Raw genomic sequence first — 22,576 nt, forward strand, 5'->3', positions numbered from 1 at the left:
GGGTGAAGTGATAGGAGGCAGTGATAATCAGCAACCTTTTCAGGCCAGGAGTGTTGGTGCTACTCCTCCTCCAGGTATGCACCTGAGACCTCATGGAAGCTGACTTTCTGAATTCCACCAGTTAGCCTGGTTGTATCTATCATCCCTGGGCCAATCTGAGCCTCTGGTCCTTGAGGGTTGTTGGGTTGAGTGAAATGAAAACTAGTGTTTATTAAAAGACAAACTGTGCTTATAGCATTGTACACATTATCCTATTTAATCCTTACAACACTTGGAGTTAGATATAATAAGCCTCCTTTTGTAGATAAGATTATAGGTTCAGAAAGGTTAAGTAACTTGGCCACGATTACATTACAGAGCAAAACTGGAATTGAAATCTTTATCTGTGAGCCTATGAAAGAAAATAACCTTGTGAAGAGCATGCTGATGTCCTGGGTGATGTGGATGTGGTGACAGGTGGCAGTAGGTTCCAAAACCTAATTCCTCTTGATCATTTCCTTCTAGTCAATGAAATACTTGAGTTGTCATTTCCTGAATGAAAAATGTGAGCACATGTAAAACTCAAAATTACCTTCACTTATATGATAGATGAGTAAGTAATTCTGTAAATTTAATTATATGTTTGGCCCTAACCTGTTTGGCTCAGTGGATAGAGCGTCAGCCTGCAGACTGAAGGGTCCCAGGTTCAATTTCGGTCAAGGGTATGTACCTTGGTTGCGGGCACATCCCCAGTAGGGGGTGTGTAGGAGGCAGCTGATCGATGTTTCTCTCCCGTTGATGTTTCTAACTCTCTATCCCTCTTCCTTCCTCTCTGTAAAAAATCAATAAAATATATTAAAAAAATAATTATATGTTTGGTAAGATTGAGGACAGTGTGAGGATACGTGGGTGGATTCTGTTAGCTTAGCTCTACCATGTAGGTGACCTGGCCAAATATTTTGATGATGATAAGTAAAGCAGGATATTCAATGGCTTAAGAAAGACTTTCAAGTGATAATGTCACTTTTCATAATGATTTACCTTTGGTTGTACCACATTCCAGGGGTCACTAGCTAGGAAGAAGGTTTGAACTAGGTATGGACTAGCATAATTGGCACTGGAGAAAGAATAAAGAAACTGACTAGGATCAATACTTTTTATAGGAATAGAAACTGATTTCTCATGAGGTTAATGAACCAAAGCATTCTACTTCCATTTTATCCATAGTGAATTCCTTTCTACCAAAGTCTAGGTAGGGCACTAGTACAATAATATATCTTATTTTTGTTGGACTTTTAACCTCCACTTAGTTTCTAAGTGGGTGCCTTTTCCAGTCCTGCTATTCACGCTGTAGCAGTAGAATCAAACCTACAGCTGTGTGAGGTCAGTTGACTTGTTTATGGTGAGCAACTTGTCTGATAAAGAACTGAGTCCCTATCCAGGAGGTTTAAGATTTGTGGTTAAGAGTGTCCTGCTTTCTCTTGGAGTCTGGACTGTTAGGATCAGTTGTATGATATGGGTCTTGGCATGTAGAGCAAAGATGAAGAAGCAATGACATAAAGATAGAAAGCAAAGCAGAACTTAGAGAGAAATACAGCAGGAAGTTACTCATTCTAGTTTTTCCTGAGGTTCCAAACCATTGCCATATTTGGGTTCAATGAGACATCTCATGTCTTTATAAAATTATGTTTTTACCTTGAGCTGGTTAGAGCTGAGTTTCTGTCACTTCCAGCCACATAAATTCTAACTAATATAACTTGCCTTAAAAAAAAAGGTTAGAAATTAATGGAACAAAAAAAAAAAGTCAATTAGCTTCTATATTTGATATGCAAGCCTTATTATCTGTATGAGAAATAGCAAAAACTTACCGTATTTTCCGGCGTATAAGACGACTTTTTAACCCAGGAAAATCTTCTCAAAAGTTGGGGGTTGTCTTATACGCCGGGTGTCATCTTATAGGGCAGGTGCTGAAACTTCCAAGCCAGACTGGAGAATCTGCGGTCGCCGCATACGGTGGGGGGAGCTCAAAAACGGCCGCACTCCATTCATTTCAATGGAGCCGGATGGAGACCGCAAGTGTCTCCAGTCAGCTCCTTTTTGTGCTGCATACGGTCTCCGTCCGGCTCCATTGAAATGAATGGAGTGCGGCCGGGTGCTCGCCCCACCGTACGCGGTGACCGTATGAAAGCAGCAAGGGCGGTGCTGTACAAGTAAGGTAGAAGAAAATCCACTCACCAGGATTCGTGGAAAGAAGTGACTTAACGTGGTCCCCATGACAAGGTGAGGGGGTGCCTCACTGGGAAGGTGTAAGTGAAGGGCGGAGCAAGCTGCAGGCATCCAGGATGCCCGGGGTATGGAAAAAAGAGATAGAGCTGTGCCCAGAAAAACACACCTCTTTCACCCATCTGGCCCACCCTTGTATCCTATTACCGTACCTCCTTCTCTGCCTCTCAGATCTCGCTCCTGAGGACTGCAGTGAAGCTGCGTTGCTAACTCGCCAGGGACTTGCCCAGCACTTGCTCTCTCTCTATTGTTTGTTATCTTCCTCCTATCATCATCAGTTCCAGTTTGGTTGACAGCTTAGAAAACAAACAGCATGGCAGTTCCCATGGGTTTATTGTCTTATCCTTCCTTTCAGCTTTAGAGTGAATTAGGAAAAGTTTAATCCACTTGCACTGTTTTATGTTTACATGTTTGATGACAAAAAGCCTTATGTTTATAAGTGACAGTTTTCCTGCTAAGTACCTGCATGTCATAAGCATTTGAATTAAAATTACCATATTGAAATCAAATCTGATGTTTTTTTAAATTTTTATTTGTTGTGCGTTGGAAGAGGGGTAGTCTTATACAGCGAGTATATCCCAAACTCTATATTTTAACTGGAAAAGTTGGGGATCGTCTTATATGCCCAGTCGTCTTATACACCGGAAAATACGGTAGTGGTTTTCTAAATTAAGAATGGACAGCAGATGCCACTGTAGTCAAATCCTATATAATAAAAGCCTAAAATGCTAAGTGTCCAGTTGTCTGGTCATCCATTCATCCAATCAGAGTGTAATATGCTAATGATATGCTAAGGCGGCTCAACTGCTTGCTATGGGATGTACTGACCACCAGGGGGCAGTCGACCAGTCACTATGACATGCACTGACCACTAGGGGGCAGATGCTCCAACCGTAGGTTAGCTTGCTGCTGGGGTCCAGCTGATCGGGACTGAGCGAGATGGGCTGGACACACCCTGGAGCTCTCCCACAGTCCCTCCCTCGCTGGCCAATCTCCTGCATCCCTCCTGGGCCACAATCGTGCACCACTGGAGTCCCTTGGCCTGGCCTGTGCACTCTCACAATCTGGGACCCCTTGGGGATGTCAGAGAGCCGGTTTTGGCTCTATCCACAGGCCAGGCCGAGGGACCCCACTGTTGCATGAATTCGTGCACTGGGCCTCTAGTATATTAATAAAAGTGACTCCTGTTTCTTGAGAAAAATATGACATTTAACTAACAGTACCAAAGCTCTCACATTTTGGAAATGTCTTTCTACTTTTTAATATGAATGTTAAAATAGCAATAGATTTTTTTCATAGCTGGCACTATAGAAAGATAATAGGAATAACTCAAACACAGTGAAAGTTGAATTTTAGAATTATTTTCAAACAAGTCATATAAAAGTGTGGCTAAACAAAACAAAAGAAAACAAAACCCCTCTCATTCAAACTTATTCTATAAGGAAATGTGCATTTGAGATAGCCTAAAATGTAAAACAAATCATTTTATAGGAAATTTATCAGCTAAAGTTTAATTATGTTGGGCAGAACCCAGGTGGAAAGTGGTTGATAATAACTGTCTTTTTAACAATCTGGAATATGTGAAAATATTATAAAAATGTATATACTCTAACATTTATATGTGATATAGTATAGTGATAAACCAAAAAGAAAGTACACATTAGACATTGAGAAATATGTTTAAAGCACAAGTTTTTTTATTTCTATTATTTACCTAAAAAATCCTATCTAATAAAAGAAAAACATGCAACTAGACTGTACCTCTGCTATGCCCACAAGCCACACCCACCAGCCAATCAGGAGCAAGTATGCGAATTAACCCAACAAATATGGTGGCAGCCACCGAGCTGGAGCAAGCAGGAGGCTTGGGTTACCCCCAGTGATGGAGGAAGCCAAGCTTCCCGCCTGCCCTGGCCAGCCCTGGTCTCCGCTCAAGGCTACAAAGTTTCAATTATAGAAGATAAATAAATCCCTGATACCAGGGTCTCCGTTTGGGTCGCTGGGGGGCGTGGCCGGCCTGCAAACCACCACAGACCCCTTGTCCAGGCTGACACATGCCCCAAGGGAACCCCCACCCTGATCCGGGAAATCCTTCAGGGCAAATTAGCCGGCCCCCACCCGTGCACCAGGCCTCTATCCTATCTTATAAAAGAGTAATATGCAAATTGACCATCACTCCAACACACAAGATGGCTGCCCCCATGTGGTCAAAGATGGCTGCCCCCATGTGGACACAAGATGGCTGCCACAAGATGGCCAGCAGGAGAGGGCAGTTGGGAGGGACCAGGCCTGCAAGGAAGGGCAGTTAGGGGTGATCAAGCCTTCAGGGGAGGGCAGTTAGGGGTGACCAGGCCGGCAGAGGAGGGAAGTTGGGGGCAACCAGGCCTGCAGGGGAGGGAAGTTGGGGGGGACCAGGCCTGCAGAGGAGAGAAGTTGGGGGGGACCAGGCCTGCAGGGGAGGGCAGTTAGGGGTGACTAGGACTGCAGGGGAGGGCAGTTAGGGGCAATCAGGCTGGCAGGGGAGCAGTTAGGTATCAATCAGGCTGGCAGGGGAGTGGTTAGAGGGTGATCAGGCTGGTAGACAGAAGCAGTTAGGGGCAATCAGGAAAGCAGGCAGGCGAGCAGTTGGGAGCCAGCAGTCCTGGATTGTGAAAGGGATGTCTGACTGCCCGTTTAGGCCCGATCCAAATTGGAGAGTGTGCAGGCTGGGCTGAGGGACACACCCCCCCCCCCCAGTGAACGAATTTCATGCACTGGGCCTCTAGTAATAACTATAATATCTTATCCCACATCAAAGATTCTTAGGATCATGACTTCCTGAACAGTATATACTTTATGTCTACACATATGCCATTCTAATCAATTAAAATTTTTTCTGTTCAAACTGTTTAAACAAATACATAAACAAAATAAAACTGAAAATCTTATTTTTAATAATTTATTTTACTATAATTTAATGTGTTTGCGCAATAGAGATGATATAGGGTGTATAAACATATTGATTGATGGTGACATCACACAAAATATACCTACTGCCTTACTGTTAGTAATTTGTTATTCTGAATTCCAGTATCATTTCATATAGTAAAGTATAGTAAATGTATCACAAATGAAATGGACAGCAATAATATACTGGAAAAATATTTGCATCATGTAGATTAGACATATGATTTTATATTCTCTCTAAAACATGTCTACATGGCTTTTAATGTCTTAATAAGAATATGTATATACGTTATGGATTATACATATACATAGAAAAAATTAGATATTTACATTATACACACATATGTTTAAATAAAATTTTATATATTTAGTGAACTCTTTCTTGGTGAAATGTTAGCTCATATTTTTGCTTCTGTAAATAATCATACATTTAACATTGTTGAACAATAAATCCTGGAAAGCATGTTTAATTATTATTATTTGCTTTAAATATAAGCAAATATACCATCTCATATAACATTGAGAGTTCTAGAGTTAGCACATTTCCAAGATTGATTAATTAACAACTCAATAACATGAACAAAGGCCTAGGTTCTTTCCATTTTCCTGTTCTGCCATCCTCAGCATATTGGCTTTTATCTTTTTAAACTAATATTTCTTCACTTTTACTTGTACTTGTATGTGTGTGTGTGTGTGTGTTGTGTGTGTGTGTGTGTGTGTGTGTGTTTGTGTATACTTAGTTCTATACAATTTTATTATATGTGTAGATTCATGTATTTACCACCACAGCCAAGATAGATGAATGGTTCTGTTACCAAAGGAATCCTCATGTTGCCCTTAAGTAACCACATCCACCTCCTCTAGTATATTAATAAAGGTTACTCACCCTCCAATCTCCAACTCCTGGCAGCCACTAATCTGTTCTTCATTTCTAAGCTTTTTTTTTTTTAATTTTATAAAAATGGAATCATATAGTATGTAATTGTTTGGCTTCTTTAAAGTTCAGCATAATTCCCTGGAGATTCATCATTAATTAATTCCTTTTTATTGCTCAGTAGTATTTCATGATGTGGATGCACAAGAGTTTGGTAAACCATTCCTCCATTGAAAGGCATCTGGGTTGTTTCCAGTTTTCAGCTATTACTTATAAAGATGTTATGAATATTCAGGTTTTCACACACTTTCAGTTATGTTGAACATACATTTTCATTTCTCTGGGATACATACCCAGGAGTGCAATTGCTGGGATATACGGTAATTGTATGTTTAGTTTTTAGAGCAAACTGCCAAACTGTTTTCCAGGGTGGTTGTACCATTTTACATGATCATGAGCAATGTATGAAGCATCCAATTTCTCCACATCCTTCCCAGAATTTGGTGTTGTCACTATTTTTTATTTTGGTCATTCTTTCTTTCTTCTTCTTCTTCTTTTTTTTTTTTTTTTTTTTTTTCTGTTTCTCAATTGGTGTATTTATTTGGACTTGGTTTTTCATATGAGAAATCTTCATTTCCAACCAAAGGACTTGTATGCATACATATAAGCCTAACCAATGGACACAGACAACAGGCGGGTGAGGGCCTGAGTGAGGGGGTGGAGAGCAATGGGCGATAAGGACACATATGTAATACCTTAGTCAATAAAGAAAATAATTTAAAAAAAGAAATCTTCATTTCCATGTTTTAGTATTCTTACCATCTATACTAATAAAAGCCTAGATGGCCCTCGCACCCTCGCACCCTCGCACCCTCACGCCCTCACTTTATCACAAGATGGCCGCCACCATGTCATCACAAGATGGCCACCTCCACGTCATCATAAGATGGCCGCCCCCACATCATAAGATGGCTGCCCCCATGTTGTCACAAGATGCCTGCCACGAGATGGCTGCCCCCACATCATCACAAGATGGCCACCACAAGATGGCCACCCCCATGTCATCACAAGATGGCTGCCACAAGATGGCCGGCAGGGGAGGGCAGTTTTTGGTGAACAGGCTGGCAGGCAGAAAGGCGAGTGGTTAGGAGACAGTAGTCCCAGATTGTGAGAGGGATGTCCGACTGCCGGTTTAGGCCCATAGGGATCAGGCCTAAATGGGCAGTTGGACATCCCCCAAGGGGTCCCAGATTGGAGAGGGTGCAGGCTGGGCTGAGGGACACCCCTCCAGTGCACGAATTTCATGCACCGGGCCTCTAGGATACTATCTAATAAAGAGGGAATATGCAAATTGACTGTCATACCGTAACAAGATGGCTGCACCCACAGCGGAGGCAGAGATTCCATAACACAAGATGGCTGTGCCCACAGCAGAGGCGGGGGATCCCGTAACACAAGATGGCTGCGCCCACAGTGGAGGCCTAGTTCCTGTAACAAGCCTTAATGAGCAATCAACAGGGACCTGAGGCTGCATGGTGCTGGGCCAGGGCAGGGGACCTGAGGCTGTGACCCCTGCCTGGTGGGGCTTGACAGGGGACCTCAAGCTGTGCCCCCCCACCCAGCAGGGCTTGACGGGGAACCTCAGGCTGCATCCCCCACCCGGCAGGGCTTGACGGGGGACCTGAGGTCACAAATCCCCCACCCCAGTGCCGGGCCGGGGGACCTCAGCTGTGTCCCCCACCCCGGCACTGGGCCAGAGGACCTGAGGCTGCACCCCATGCACAGTGGGGATTGACAGGGGACCTCAGGCCGTGCCCCCTGCCCTGGTGCCAGGCCGGGAGACCTGAGGTCATGCCCCCCTCCTGGCAGGGCTTGACGGGGACCTCAAGGTGTGCCCCCTGCACCGGCCCAGGCCAGGCGACCTGAGACTGCACACCCCCCAACCTGGTGGGGCTTGACTGGGTGGTGCTGGCTGGGTCTGGATCCAGCCCAATGGGGGTGGGGCCAGCCGGGTCTGGGTCTTGTGCAATTTTGAGGCACACATGGGTGGGTGGGGACTTGACTCTGGTTCCTGTGGCGCGCCTCAGACTCTGACAGGAGGAAGATTTTCATATACATTTTACTAATTTTCTTTCATCTCTGACAGTTCTATTATAGAGAAAGGGCAAATACCAATATTAAAATATTTCCTCTAATTAATTCCCTTTTAATGTGCACGAATTTCATGCACCGGGTCACTAGTATTTAATAAAATGACAAAGGACAGTGTGTATGTACATTGGACCTAAAAGTATAAAAATAATTCTGTATTCATCTTGAGTATAAAACTAGCTTGCAAAATATTAATAATATAGGCATGAAACATGGAGGATAATTGATAGTGATAAATACTAGTATAAAGTTTCATAAACTTTAGTGATCTATACTCAGTGGGAATGCTTTTTATTTTAGAACTAGAGGACCGGTGCACGAAACTCATGCACTTGGTGGAGGGAAGTCCCTCAGCCCAGCCTATGCCCTCTCGCAGTCCTTGAGCCCTTGGGGGGTGTCATACTGCTGGCTTAGGCCCACTCCCTAAGCTGGCAGTAGGACATCTTTAACACTGCCACAGAGGCAGGAGAGGCTCCTGCCACTGCTGCTGCGCTCGCCAGCCATGAGCCCAGCTTCTGGCTGAGCCACGCTCCCACTGTGGGAGAGCACTGACCACCAGGGAGCAGCTCCTGCGTTGAGCATCTGCCCCTGGTGGTCAGTGTGCATCATAGTAACCAGTCATTCCACCGTTCAGTCAATTTGCATATTAGCCTTTTATTATATAGAATGAATAGCTCCTGAAGTTTTTATTTAACTTTTTCTGATGATTAGTGACATTGAGCATCTTTTCATGCACTTGTTGGCCATCTGTATGTCTTCTGTGGAAAAAAAAAAAGTCTGATCAGATCTTGGATTGTTTTTTAATACGATTGTTTTCTTTGTTGTTGTTTTTGGTGGTGGTTTTGCTATTGAGTTGTGAGTTCTTTATATACTTTGGATAATAATCTCTTATATATATGATTTTTAATTATTTTTCCCATTCATTAGGTTGTCTTTCATTTTCTTAGTGGTTTTCTTTGCTGTGCAAAAACTCTTTAGTTTTATGTAACCTCACCGTTGACTTGTAATTTTGTTCCCTTTACTTTTGGTGTCAAATCCCCCTCAAAAAAATCATCGCTAAAACCTATTTCAAGGAGCTTATCACGTATATTATCTTCTAGGAATTTTATGGCTTCAGGCCTTGCATTCAAGTCTTTAATGCATTTGGGTTAATTTTTGTGTATGGTGTAAGATAGTGGTTCAGTTTTCAAAACACCATGTATTAAAGAGACTGTCCTTTCCCATTATATATTTTTGGTTTCTTTGTCATAACTTAACAGATCATCCTGGCATTGGCTTATTTTTGTGTTCTCGATTTTGTTCCATTGATCTATATGTCTTTTTATGCAGATCACTATAGCTTTGTAACATACTTTGAAATCTGCAGGCCTCTAGGTGTGTGCCAAACCGGAGGCTGGCTTCAGAATGAAGCCCCAGGACAAGCAAATAGGCCTCTGTGACAGGAAGTCCAGGAATGTCTCATTCAGCTCTCTGTGTCCTCAGGTGGTAGCCTGCCAAGAATTCTCTCTGTTACAATCGCATGGGACTCTGGAAAGGAAAGCAAGCCCTTTGGCCACCAGACAGGCAACCAAGGGGTGGCTCCTGGGTGGCATCTGCAAGACCCGAGCACCAGGTGCGTGTGAAAGCTCTGTCAGGGCCCAAGCTGGTTTGGCTCAGTGGATGGAGTGTCGGCCTGCAGACTGAAAGGTCCGGTCCCCGGTTGGATTCCGGTCAAGGGCACATGCCTGGGTTGTGGGCTGATCCCCAGTAAGGGGCGTGCAAGAGGCAGCTGATCAATGATTCTTTCATTGATGTTTCTCTCTCTCCTTCTCCCTTCCTCTCTGAAATCAATTATATATATCAGGGGGATACTAGCTAGCTCTTTAGCGTACGGCAGAGGCAGTTCTCCTGGGAGGAGAACGCCCCCGCAGCTCCGAGGTCTCTGGAAAGGATTACAGTCAGACCCCAGGTGTGTTTAATCAGAAGCCTGCTCCACGGGCTGCAGCCCTGATGAGAGGCTAACACGCCTCTTTCCCAGAAAGACCGAGCTCCTGGTCTGCTGCCTCTGGCTGCGTCCTGGGGGTGCGGACCATTTAAGAACTTTTTCTCTGCTGGTAACCGAGCGAGGCTAGGCCAAGAGAAGTTTTGCTGGTGGCAGCCGCAAAAAACCAGGGCAGCAGACACGCGTCAAAGCTCCGCCCAAGAGATAACTGGTGTTTTGGAGCACAGCGGAAAACTTGGACTCTAAAAACAAAAAGATGGCACCGCGGCAGAACAAAGTGGAGAAAGAGTGTGAAGATGGCACCCACGGGTCTCCAAGGCAGAGCGTATCCAGCAGGACCTAAACGTGTGTCAAACCACACACCTGCTCCTCAGGCCAGCGCTCAACAGATATGCAGACAGGCAGACGGCTCTAGCCCGCAGCAAGTCCCTGCGCCCCTCCATGGGTTCTCCACGCGGGGCCTGGGCCGGGTGAGTCTTTGCGTGCACGTCTCTCTGGCCTATGGGTCTTACCGTTGGTTTTCAAAGCTAGATGTTTTGGGGGGCTGGGCCCCCAGGGGCAGGTTCTAATCTGGGCAGTTTGAACCTTCACTCCTCAAAGAGCAGCTTTAGGTTTGAGTTTCCTAGACCGTGGGACACCCTGGAGTGGGGTTTGTGGTGAAACGGTGTCCCAGCCTCCTCTACCTTTTTTTCATGTGGGCCTTCTCTTGTTCGCCCGATTAGGAGTAAGTGAGTCTAGCCGGCACCAGCTAGTTTTTAGGAGTTTTTCAGAGGAAACTGTTGCATGTGTACCTGTAGATTTGGTGAGGAGGTGAGTTCAGGATCTGTTGAGGCAGTGAGAACTGCCCCAGGAGTTAGATCAGTGGGGTCAGACCAGACCTGGGTTCAGCAACCAGCTACTTGAGTTCTGGCTAGGAAAGAATTCAGAGCCACGACTCAAATTATATAAGAACGTTTATTTATAAAATCACAGAGGTGGAAGAAGTCATTCGTAGAAGAAATGGGTTTAGGAAACAAGTTATAGAGGCAAAGGAGCTTAGAAGTGAGAAAGGTAAAGCTGAAGCACCTGGAGGGAGAGGGAGGGGAAGAAAGGCGCCAGCCTGCTCCCTGGAGGGAGACCTGGGTGCTGGGTCCTCTTCCTAAGGGTTTTAAGAGTGGAGATTTTAGGAAAGGTCCCAGGGAAAGATCTCAATAGAATATTCAGCAGCTTTCCAGGTGTATCCTTTCAGGTCTAGGTCTCCTCTAATCATTTGGTCGGTGCCAGGGCAGAGGGTCATTATCCAGTGCAGCTGGTCCTGAAGTCAGCCTTGGGGTCCGTTGTCTGGTTTTGCTACTTTTCTGAGCCTGGAGCTGAAATACAACTGAGGCTCAGATGTTATCTCTAGGGAGGAAAGTTCAGGGGATCCAAACCGCATGACCAGCGATTTGTTAGGGGAAGTCCCTGCAGGCAAGGTCCACCCTACATTTGTCCATTGCTTTGCACCCCGGCTTTCCGCCCTGGTGACCTTCTGAACCTGGCCCATCATCCTTGCTCTGCTCATGACTAATTGTCTACCACAGAGCCTTGTGCCTGTCATCTTGAATGGCGAGGCCCCACAGCCCATTTACTAGTACTTTTAACCCCCAGGCTTGTCTGCCATGGATGCAAGAGAGCTCCAGCAGCTCTCTGTCATTATTTCTTAAGAAACATTACTAGTAGGGAAATTACTGCAGCAAAAGAAATGAGCATTTTTAATGCTTGATATGTCTGTCTTATCAGATAAGAGTCAGTAAATTTTTAAAATAGGTTTTAACATATTGAATACATTGTCCTTGTACTAAGTATACATAAGATGCTAGTCATTATCCATCCGGTCATGGTGCCTGTTCCAATTGTATCTGCCTCCCCCCGCCGCCCCCAAGTGAGCATTATCAATAGGCTAGTGTGACTTTCTTTTGGCTCATGCAAACATTTGCAAATAGAAGTATACATATACATACAGAAGTGTGCTTCTTTATTTTTACCACCAAGATTACCCAAAATAATGACATTAATTGGTTCATAACTTCTTTCTTTTGAAAAATCCCATAATATAAATCAGCAGATTTGGAGGTAATTTTAAAAATTTTATTATACTTATACTGTATATATTTATAATTTTGTATAAATAGGATTATTCCTTGTTTTTTAAAGTACAGTTATTTTTAGCTCTTCTATCCCTGTTCTCTTCCATCAGTTTTTCCACATTTCCTCCCCAGGAACAGATAACATCATAGTATGGAGCTATATTCACACACATACACAATACACACACTATACACATATACATGCATAATATATATGTTATACTTATGTATAAATATATACATACATATAAACACATATAAGTACATGGTAACATGCACACATGCATACCACATATATAAATACATAAATGTGCCTATATAGATCTATTTATCTAATTTATAGGAATTTGCCTTTTTTTAACACTGTGAATTTAATTTTCAAATTTGAGTTAATAAAGAGAAAAATAACAAAGTTAACCACTCAAAAGAAGTACTAAAGAAAGGATAGTCATTCATACATACAGATAATATGAACAGTATACTAGTAGTTTCACTTCCAATTGACTCAATTCTATTTATACATTTAAAATATAAAATGGTGGGGGAGGGTAATGGTAAGATATGTACACATATAATACCTCAATAAAAATAAAATAAAATAAAATAAAATAAAATAAAATAAAATATAAAATGCATCTTAAGCCCTAACCAGTTGGCTCAGTGGATAAAGTGTCGGCCTGTGGACTCAAGGGTCCCATGTTCGAGTCCGGTCAAGGGCATGTACCTTAGTTGCAGGCACATACCCAGTAGGGAGTATGCAGGAGGCAGCTGATCAATGTTTCTCTCTCATCTATGTTTCTAACTCTCTATCCCTCTCCCTTCCTCTCTGTAAAAAATCAATAAAATATATTTAAAAAATAAAATGCATCTTAATTTGTCAAATCTCCTTCTATTACCATATATTTTATCCCTTTATCCTTTACTACCTCCCTCCCATCCCTCTTTCTCTCTGGTAACCACCATACTGTTGTCTGTCTTGGCCACCATGAATAATGCTGCATTGGACATAGAAGTACATAAATCTTTACAAATAAAAGTTTTCATATTTTTCAGGTAGGTATGCCTGAAGAGGGTTTTCTGGGTCATATGCTAACTCTATTAAGTTTTGGGGGAACCTCCATACTCTTTTTCATAGTGGATATACCAGTTGTCGTTGCTACCAGCAGTGAATGAGGGTTCCTTTTTCTCCACAACCTCTCCAACACTTATTATTGTCTTGTTGATAATAGCCATTCTAACAAGTGTGAGGTGGTATCTCATTGTAGTTTCTATTTGCATTTCCCTAATAATTATGCTATACTTTTGATGGCAACTTGGTTTTCTTACTCAAGTACACCTAGGAATTTGAAATCACTCTAAATCAAATGTTGTAGTGCTAGTTCACTCTGTTTAATGGACACAGCATTTCATCATGTTGATGTACCATATTTTTTACATTTAATTTTTGAGTTGATTTATGTAAATTGTGAAATGATTACCACAATAACTTGAGTTAGTATTCATCATCTCATATAGAAACCCCTAATTGTAATCTTTCTTGTGATGAGAATGAAACCAAAATGCGGCAGTTGGTCCAAGTTCTTTGTTTTGTAAACCAAAGAATTGATTCACAGACAAAAAAATGTTTAGCGGAAACAAAATTTATTGGGAGATAGACAGATTTCCTGCTGCAAGAGGAACCTCTTAAGCTTTTTGATTAAAGATATTCATATACCTTGCTAGCTTCTGATTGGTCCCTTCAAACAATTCTGGCAATATTCAATTATTTAAAAACTCAAGTTCCTGTCTGTGGGGGTGTGGGTGAGGGGATGGGGTTGGGAGTTGAGGAGGACCTGATTGAGGACTGCCACTTCAGGTCCCAGATGATATCACTGTTCTGCCAAGCTGGGTCAAGTTTTCCCTGCCCATCCAGGTTCCCACCTAGCTGGATCTAGTTCTAGGTCCTTTATTTGTCTCCAGGTCTGCAAAGCATTACTTCCCCGCCCCTCCCCTCTCTCTGTGTTTCCTTCCCCTCCCCCTGTGGTCCCTGTCCCTGACTAAACTACCTGGCCTCTTTTTTTATCTCCTCAAGAACACCTAGGATTTACTCTCTTAACAACTTCCATATAGTAGTGTTAATGATAGTCATTATGTTGTACATTGCATTTCCAGTATTTATTTATCTTATAATTAGAAATTTGTACTTTTGACTACCTTCTTCCAATTTCTCAACCCATCATTTTCTGCCTCCAGTAACCACAAATATAATCTCTTTTTCTATATATTTATTTTTGTTTTGTTTTGTTTTGTTGTTGTTTGGGGGTAGATTCCACACATAAGTGAAATCATACAATATTTATCTTTCTCTGACTTATTTCACTTAGTTTAATGCCCTCAAGGTTCATCTATGTTGTCACAAATGGCATGATTTGCTTCTTTTGCTTTATTTTGTTTGTTTTTAACTTCAGAATAATGTTCCCTTGTATATATATACCACATCTTCTTTGTACATTGAGGGGCACTTAGGTTGTTCCATGTCTTGACTATTGTAAATAATGCTGCTTTGTACATAGGGGAGTGGGGTGCAGGTATGTTCTTGACATAGTGTTTTTAATTCCTTTGGACATATTCCCAGAAGTAGAATTGCTAGGTCATATGTAGTTTTATTTTTTTTTGAGGAACCTTAGTATTGTTTTCCATAGTGGCTGTACCAATTTACAATCCCATCCAGAGTGTACAAAGATTCCCTTTTCTATACATCCTCACTAGCACTTGTTATCTCTTGTCTTTTTTGATGATAGCCATTCTAACAGGTGTTAGATGATATCTCATTGTGATTTTTATTTATATTTCCCTAATTATTAGTGATGTTGGACACCTTTTTTCCTGTAACTGTTGGTGATTTGTATATCTTCTTAGGAAAAAAGATATATTTAAGTTCCTTGTTCATTTTTAATCGGATTATTTGAGTTATATGAGTTTTTACAAATGTATTTTGGATATTAACCCTTTACCAAATATATGGTTTGCATATATTTTTTTCTGCTTCCATAGATTTTTTAATTTTGTTTATTTTGCTGTGCGGAAGCATTTTAATTTGGCATAGTCCTACTTCATTTATTTTTTATTTTCTTGCTTGTGCTTTAGGAATCTTGTCCAAAAAATAATTGCCAAAACTCAGTAGTTTCTCCTATGTTTTCTTCTAGGATTTTTATGGTTTCCAGTCTTACATTTAAGTCTTTAATCCATTTTGAAGTCATTTCTATGAGTGGTGTAAGAAAGGACTCTATCTAACTCATTCTTTTATAAAATTGCAAAAAATTTAATATAATATATGCACATCCTCCCCAAATACTTTAAATCATCTCTAGATTACTTATAATACTTAATACAATACAAATGCTTCTCAATATAAGCTGTATTGTTTAGGGAATAATGAAAAGAAAAAAAAGTTTATACATGTTCAGTACAGACACAACCATTGTAGGCCTATCTACATAGTACTGTACACATCAGCGGCAATGTGACATTTAAAAATATATATTTTTGATCCACAGTTGGGTGAAGATAGAGATGTGGAACCCACAGATACAGAAATGCAACTGTATTTGTTATATTTAATTATATATTCTCCTCTCTGATTGATTTTACCAAATTCTATTTGCCTGTGCTTTTCCTAAGCTTGTTCTTCACATCATAGGTTCAGTTTTCAACAGTGTTGATTCTTCAGCTGACTGTTTCTAGTGATATTTAAATTTTATGATGACATAATTTCTCCCCTTAAAATATTTCTTTAGCTCCTCCAATTAATGTTCGTTCAATTTCTCCTTTTACATTTTAAAAATGTTGAGTCCAAGTTTTCATTTTCCTGAGAGTGCTTTATCGTATAAAGTTTTATAATATTGGGTAGTATATTCTTCATCTATCTGTGTCACATTGTATTTATTTTCTTCTTTTTGTTGCAGATTTTTTTTTCCAAAAAATAGCTTACAGGTACTTTTTGTTTGTTTGTTTGTTTACTCGTCCTTAAATGGGCACCAGAATGAAGAACTGCTGTTGCCTGAAAAATAGATCAAACGAAATTTTCTCTTTTAACTATCTATGTAGTTTAATCCTTAAAATTAACCCAGAGTGCTGTACAGAACTGGGTGGTATAGGTGTGTAAAATAGGCCCCCTTCACTTTATGCCATTCATTAATATTTTACAGTAACATTTAATTTCTATTTAATTCTTAGTTTTATTTACATGTACTTTGCTTTGAAATAATGAGCCACAATGTAGGGAATAAATGCAATATGCTATCTCCACATTCTCATCCACCATTTATCTAACACCAACCCTCCTTCAGATTTCCAATTCTACAATGTCACTGTAGCTGCTCTTGCCCCTGATACCAATGACAGCCATGGTCCATTAGCCCAGTCTAATGGAGAGTTTTCACCTCTGATTTTCTTTCAACATACAGCAACATTTGACTACCCATTTCTTTCTGAAACACTCCTCTCACTTAAATCCCTTTTCCAGCCTCTTCTCCTATTTTAATAATCAGAATTCCCTCCATCCCCCACTTCCCCCACCCCGCCCGCTACATAATGGAGTTGGGATTGGTCTGGATCTCTTATCTCTTCTCTATCTCAGCCTACTTTCTAGATGATTTCTTCCGACCCTTTGGATTTAAATATGCTATATATGCTCCTAACTCCCCAATTTATACTTTAAGCTCTGACATCTCTAAGTCCTACACTTCTATTTCCAAACTGTCTATGTCATATCTCTTCTTGAATGTCTCATAAACATCTCAAACTTGAATGTCCAAAAGAAAGTTGTATGCACTGTTACCAATTTCATTTATCTTTCTCCTTCAGACCCTTAAACTCTGGAGTTTCATTGTTTCTTAAGAAACAATCATCCACTCAATTTATCAAACTAGAAATTGAGGATCCTCACTGTATTATTTCTCACATCTACACTCAGCAGCCAGAATGATTTGTTAAGCACATAGATCATGTCATTTTGACTTCCCTGCTAAATTTTTTCAATACTTTCTATTTCAATGATATTGGAACTACTTATCACAGCTTTATTTAGTTCATGGGTCCTCATTTGTTTTTCTGCTTCCCTCTAAAAACTCACCTTCACCCTTTCCTCAGTCACTATATTTTGATCACACTGTTTTCTTTTCCTTGATAATTTCAAGCCCCTTCCCTTCACTGGACTTTTCCCCTGCAACTGCCAGGTTGCTCTTCCCTGTCTTTTTGAAAGGCAAATTTATTATCATCCTTTAGTTACCAGCTTAAGTATCATGTCCTCAGAGAGGCTTTCATAACCATTTAAGGAAGATTTCTCATCTTTTATTATTATGGCATTTATTATAATTTGTAATAATTTTATTTTATTTTATTTACTGTGTGTTTGAGGATAGGGACCTCACCTGTCTAATTTACAGTATTATACACAGCTCCTGGCATAATATCTATAGGTCTAGATAAAGACTCTAGAGACCCTAAGCATTTATAAGAGGATAGAGCCCTCTCCACCATACATTAAGTCTAATACATACAGAAGTACAAAATAAGCTTGAAGTATTAAAATGTCTGAACTTTATCATGATGACTGTTTTGAATAAATAACATGGTAAACATTATGATTTCTCTTATGTTATTAGTGATCTTACTTTGATAGCACTTTAAAGATGTACTTAGGTTGTCTTGTAGCTATTCTAATATTGCTTAATAAGTAGTTTTTATTAATAAATGAAGAAATGAGTGAATGGACATTGCAAATTTGTTTCCTGATGTTTTGAGGAAAGGAAACTGCTCAGGCCTTATACTCAGAAATCCCTTTCCAAAGTGTGTGAAATTCTCAAAATATGCTAGGAAGTATGTTTTTGATTCACATAAGGGTGAAAAAATCCTTTATGATCAACTGAATATTGGAAACATGACAACTTTGCTGCCAATCAATGATGATGTTGGTAATGGAGGAACTCATAGGGGAAAATAGTTAATGGTGAAAGAAGATGCTGCCTCTGCTCTTACTGTTGCAGCTGCTAGTTTTTTGGAGATTGTAAGAAAAGCAACTGAAGAAGGAGGCTATTCATAAGAGGAGAGGATAATCCCCAAATTAAGGCTACAAAAGGATAAGATTCCAGTTACTGTAGGACACTGTGCTGATTATTATTCTTACAGAAATCTTTTATCTTTTTAAAATTTTTTTTTATTTTTTATTATTTTTTTAAATAAATCTTTATTGTTCAGATTATTACAGGTGTTCCTCTCCGCCACCCCCCATAGCTCCCCTCCACCTGATTCCCCACCCCACCCATACCCTTAACCCCCCGCCACTGTCTTCATCCATAGGTGTAAGATTTTTGTCCAATCTCTTCCTGCACCCCTCAGACCCCCTTCCCCCTGAGAATTGTCTGTCGCCTCCCTTTCTATGTCCCTGATTCTATTATATTCACCAGTCCATTCTGTTCTTCATATTTTTTTATTCACTTGATTTTTAGATTCACTTGTTGGTAGGTATGTATTTGATGTCTTTTTGTTGTTCATAATTTTTACCTTTACCTTTTTTTTCTTCTTCCTCTTCTTAAAGAATACCCTTCAGCATTTCATGTAATCCTGGTTTGGTGGTGATGAACTCCTTTAGCTTTTTCTTATCTGTGAAGCTCTTTGTCTGACCTTCAATTCTGAATGATAGCTTTGCTGGGTAGAGTAATCTTGGTTGTAGGTTCTTGCTGTTCATCACTTTGAATATTTCTTGCCACTCCCGTCTGGCCTGCATAGTTTCTGTTGAGAAATCAGCTGACGGTCATATGGGTACTCCCTTCTATGTAACTAACTGTTTTTCTCTTGCTGCTTTCAAGATTCTCTCTTTGTCTTTTGCCCTTGGGCATTTTAATTATGATGTGTCTTGGTGTGGTCCTCTTTGGATTCCTCTTGTTTGGGGTTCTGTGCGCTTCCTGAACTTGTAAGTCTATTTCTTTCACCAGGTGGGGGAAGTTTTCTGTCATTATTTCTTCAAATAGGTTTTCAGTATCTTGCTCTCTCTCTTCTTTTGGCACCCCAAAAATTCGGATGTTGGTATGCTTAAAGCCGTCCCAGAGGCTCCTTATGCTATCCTCACAATTTTGAATTCTTCTTACTTTCCTCCTCTCTGGTTGGGTGTTTTGTGCTTCCTCATATTCCAGATCTTTGGTTTGACTCTTTGGGTACGGTGATCTACAGTTGAGTTTCTGTATATTCTTTATTTCAGACAGTGTATGCATAATTTCTGACTGGTCCTTTTCCATTTTTTTGGTATTCTCATTAAGGTCCTTGAAGGTCTATTCAAGTTTCTCAGCGGATTTTAGAAGATTCTTGAGTAACCTTATAAATGTGGTTCTGAACACTGTGTCGTCCATTAGTTTACTTTCCTCCATCTCTTCTATTCGTGACCTGCTTCAGTGTCTCCACATTTTGGCTGCCTCCCTGTGTTGATGGAGTGGCTTTGTGTGATCAGTGACCTATAGGGGCCTGTAGCTCAGCTTCCCCAATCTCCTTAAGTGGTCACTCTTGGTACCCCCCTTTGTGGGCTGAGTGCAAAGTCTTGGTGTTGTTAAGCCTTGATTGCTATTGGTACACTGGGAGGATTTGACCTCCAGGCCAATTGGCTGTGAGGATCAGCTGGGAGGATTTGACCTCCAGGCCAATTGGCTGTGAGGATCAGCTGTGTCTATGCCGGGAGATAGCCTTATTCAACTAGACTTGCAAAATTGTAAAAACCTCTGTGCTCAGCTTGGATGGGGCGGAGTTTCAGGGTGGAGCCTACAGCCTTGGCTTCCCGTCAGCCCCGCCCTATGAGGTTCCTGGGTCTCAGTGTCCCTCAGTGTCCCTCTGTACTCCCTGTAAGCACCTCTGAGAGAAAGGTGCCCTGGAGTTTCGCCCACTGCCAAACAGTCTAGTCTCTCCCCCAATGAATCTGGATTCCCAGATTCTCGCCTGGAACTGGGTTTCAGTGCAGTTGGAACTGGGGCTCAGCGCAGTCCAGAGCTTTTGTCTCCTCCCCGCTAAGGCAATTCAGCGGCACAGTCAACAGTCCATCCTCTGCGCGCATTCACATGCGCGCCTCCGGAGCTCTGCCTTTCGCTGCTCCCCTGAGTTTCCACCTTACAGCCCAGATTTCCCCAGTATGAGCCTGGCTTCCCAGGGTCTCGCCCGGAACTGGGGTTCAGTGCAGTCGGAGCTGGGGTTCAGCGCAATCTGGAGCTTTTATCTCCTTCCCGCTAGAGAATGCCGGCCAGGCACTCAGCCGCCCCATCCTCTCCGGCTCCGTCCTCCCCACACGCGTGCGCGCTTGTGTCTCCGCCCGTGTCTCCGTACCTCAGTCTTTTACGGCTCCTCTGATTTTCCTTGTGGTTTTCTCTTTCCTTCAAGTTGTGGGCGTTTCAGTCAGACAGCTTTCCTGTGGTTCTGGATGATGTCCGTTTTGACTTTTAGTTGTATTTTTGAAATTGTTGTGCGAGGCTGCAGGTTAGGTGTTTACCTATGCCGCCATCTTGGTTTTCTGCCATCTTTTTTTTTTTTTTTTTTAAATAAAAACAGTTTATTAAAGGATTGGTCTTCCGAAGTTTGCTGACTACTTAGTCAACTCCAAAAATTGGATAGCATGGAGTTTTTAGATAATATGTCATCATTGTTTTCAAGAGGAGCTCAATGTATTTTTTCTAAAGGATGATTTTAGTTTCAAGGTTCTTCTTATTTTTGCCATTGTCAGTGGCCACCCACCATCTGTCCTGAATATTAACAAGGACATGCACAATGCTTTTGCCTCCCTTTAGTATTCAAAAATCTAAAGCAAGTAATGATCCTGGGAGATGTTGCAATTTTTCAGGTTTATTACATAGGCAAGTGTTTTTGACAGACCAATTGCAGTGTTACATAATAGCATGCATATCTATATATATATAAGGCTAACATGCAAAGTTTCCCCTTGGGAGTTTGACTGGGAGATGGGGAGTTCGATCACTTGCTATGATGTGCGCTGACCACCAGGGGGTGACCTGGAATGAAAGAAGGCCCTGGCCTGCAGTTGGCAGCAGGAAGGAAGGCCCCAGCTGGCAGCAGGAAGGCCCCTATTGGTCCTGATTGCAGGCCAGGCCTAGGGACCAGGCCTCTAGTATTATTATAACATTAGAAGTCTATCTCATAAGAGGTGCCTTTAGTGGCATTGATAAACCTAAGAAATAGTTAAGTGGCATGGGCATGGAGAGAGTATTGCATGTCTTTTGGCTTCTCATTGTTTATGCCTTTTATGGATTTGGTGTGGAGACAGACTCATCTTGCCACATTCACAAACCTTAAAAGTCAGCTTTGACATAGAAGCTTAAAGTGCTTTAGTCTCATAAAGAGGAGATTTCTGATAATGATCTTTTGACACTGAAACACGGTGAAAGGAAGTAATGTGGTAAAACAAGTGTCAGAACAAAGAAATGTAAATCTACAAATTAACCATATCTGAACTATAATGTAGGTATATTTTATTGTTCATTTTGGTCAATTTCTCTGACTGGCTGGATGAGGGACAATATTGTGAATCTGCGCCTGCATTGCTAGCTTTCCTGGATTACTATTCACAGTTTAGAATCAAGACTGAAACAAAGGTGGTTGTTTCTTATTACAGCATCAGTGAAGCTGTTCCTTGCCTTATTAGGCCTCATACTCTATCATTAACATTGAAGTTTACTGTACAAATAAACATAGTGATTATTTGCATTACAAAATCATATGTAATTTTTAACAAGATTCTTTTACATAATAAGCCCTCCTCCTAACTCATAAAAAATGGAAATCTATTAGTAAAATGTTAATTATTTAACCTTTAGGATCATAACAATTAGGTTTTTTGTGAGGTAAACTTGCTTTTGGAAATGAGTACTGATAACAAGTCACTTAACTATAGTTCAGAAACCCGTCATGTTTGTATGGAATAAAGGCTTAAACACAATTCATAGCTTTCCTGGAGGCAAGCAGAATTTCCTTGTTGCCGAAGTAATGTGATCAGATATTCTAGTTTTTGTATGCCTTCACACATTACCAGAGTCTGTACGTGCTGTGAGCAGCTAAGAGTAGAGGTGACAGGTAGACCAGAATATAATGAATTACGGTAATCCTAGCAAGAAGTAACGGAAGCGCATCCGAGGGTTTTTCTTTCCCTTGGAGACTCAGTGAGATATATCCCAGAAAGGCTTCTAGGATGATAATAAGATGACTTTGCAACCTGATTAATATGGACAT

The 22,576-nt window shown here is 41.2% G+C and overlaps 1 long non-coding RNA gene across 1 annotated transcript in view; it reads left to right on the forward strand.

The window, feature by feature from the left end:
* The window catches only part of LOC129150607 (uncharacterized), a 121,590-nt gene that overhangs the window by 98,404 nt on the left and 610 nt on the right, over positions 1-22,576 (forward strand). The gene's annotated exons all lie outside the window — the stretch shown is intronic.

Source organism: Eptesicus fuscus, chromosome 10 (assembly GCF_027574615.1).
Source record: "Eptesicus fuscus isolate TK198812 chromosome 10, DD_ASM_mEF_20220401, whole genome shotgun sequence".
NCBI lineage: Eukaryota > Metazoa > Chordata > Mammalia > Chiroptera > Vespertilionidae > Eptesicus > Eptesicus fuscus.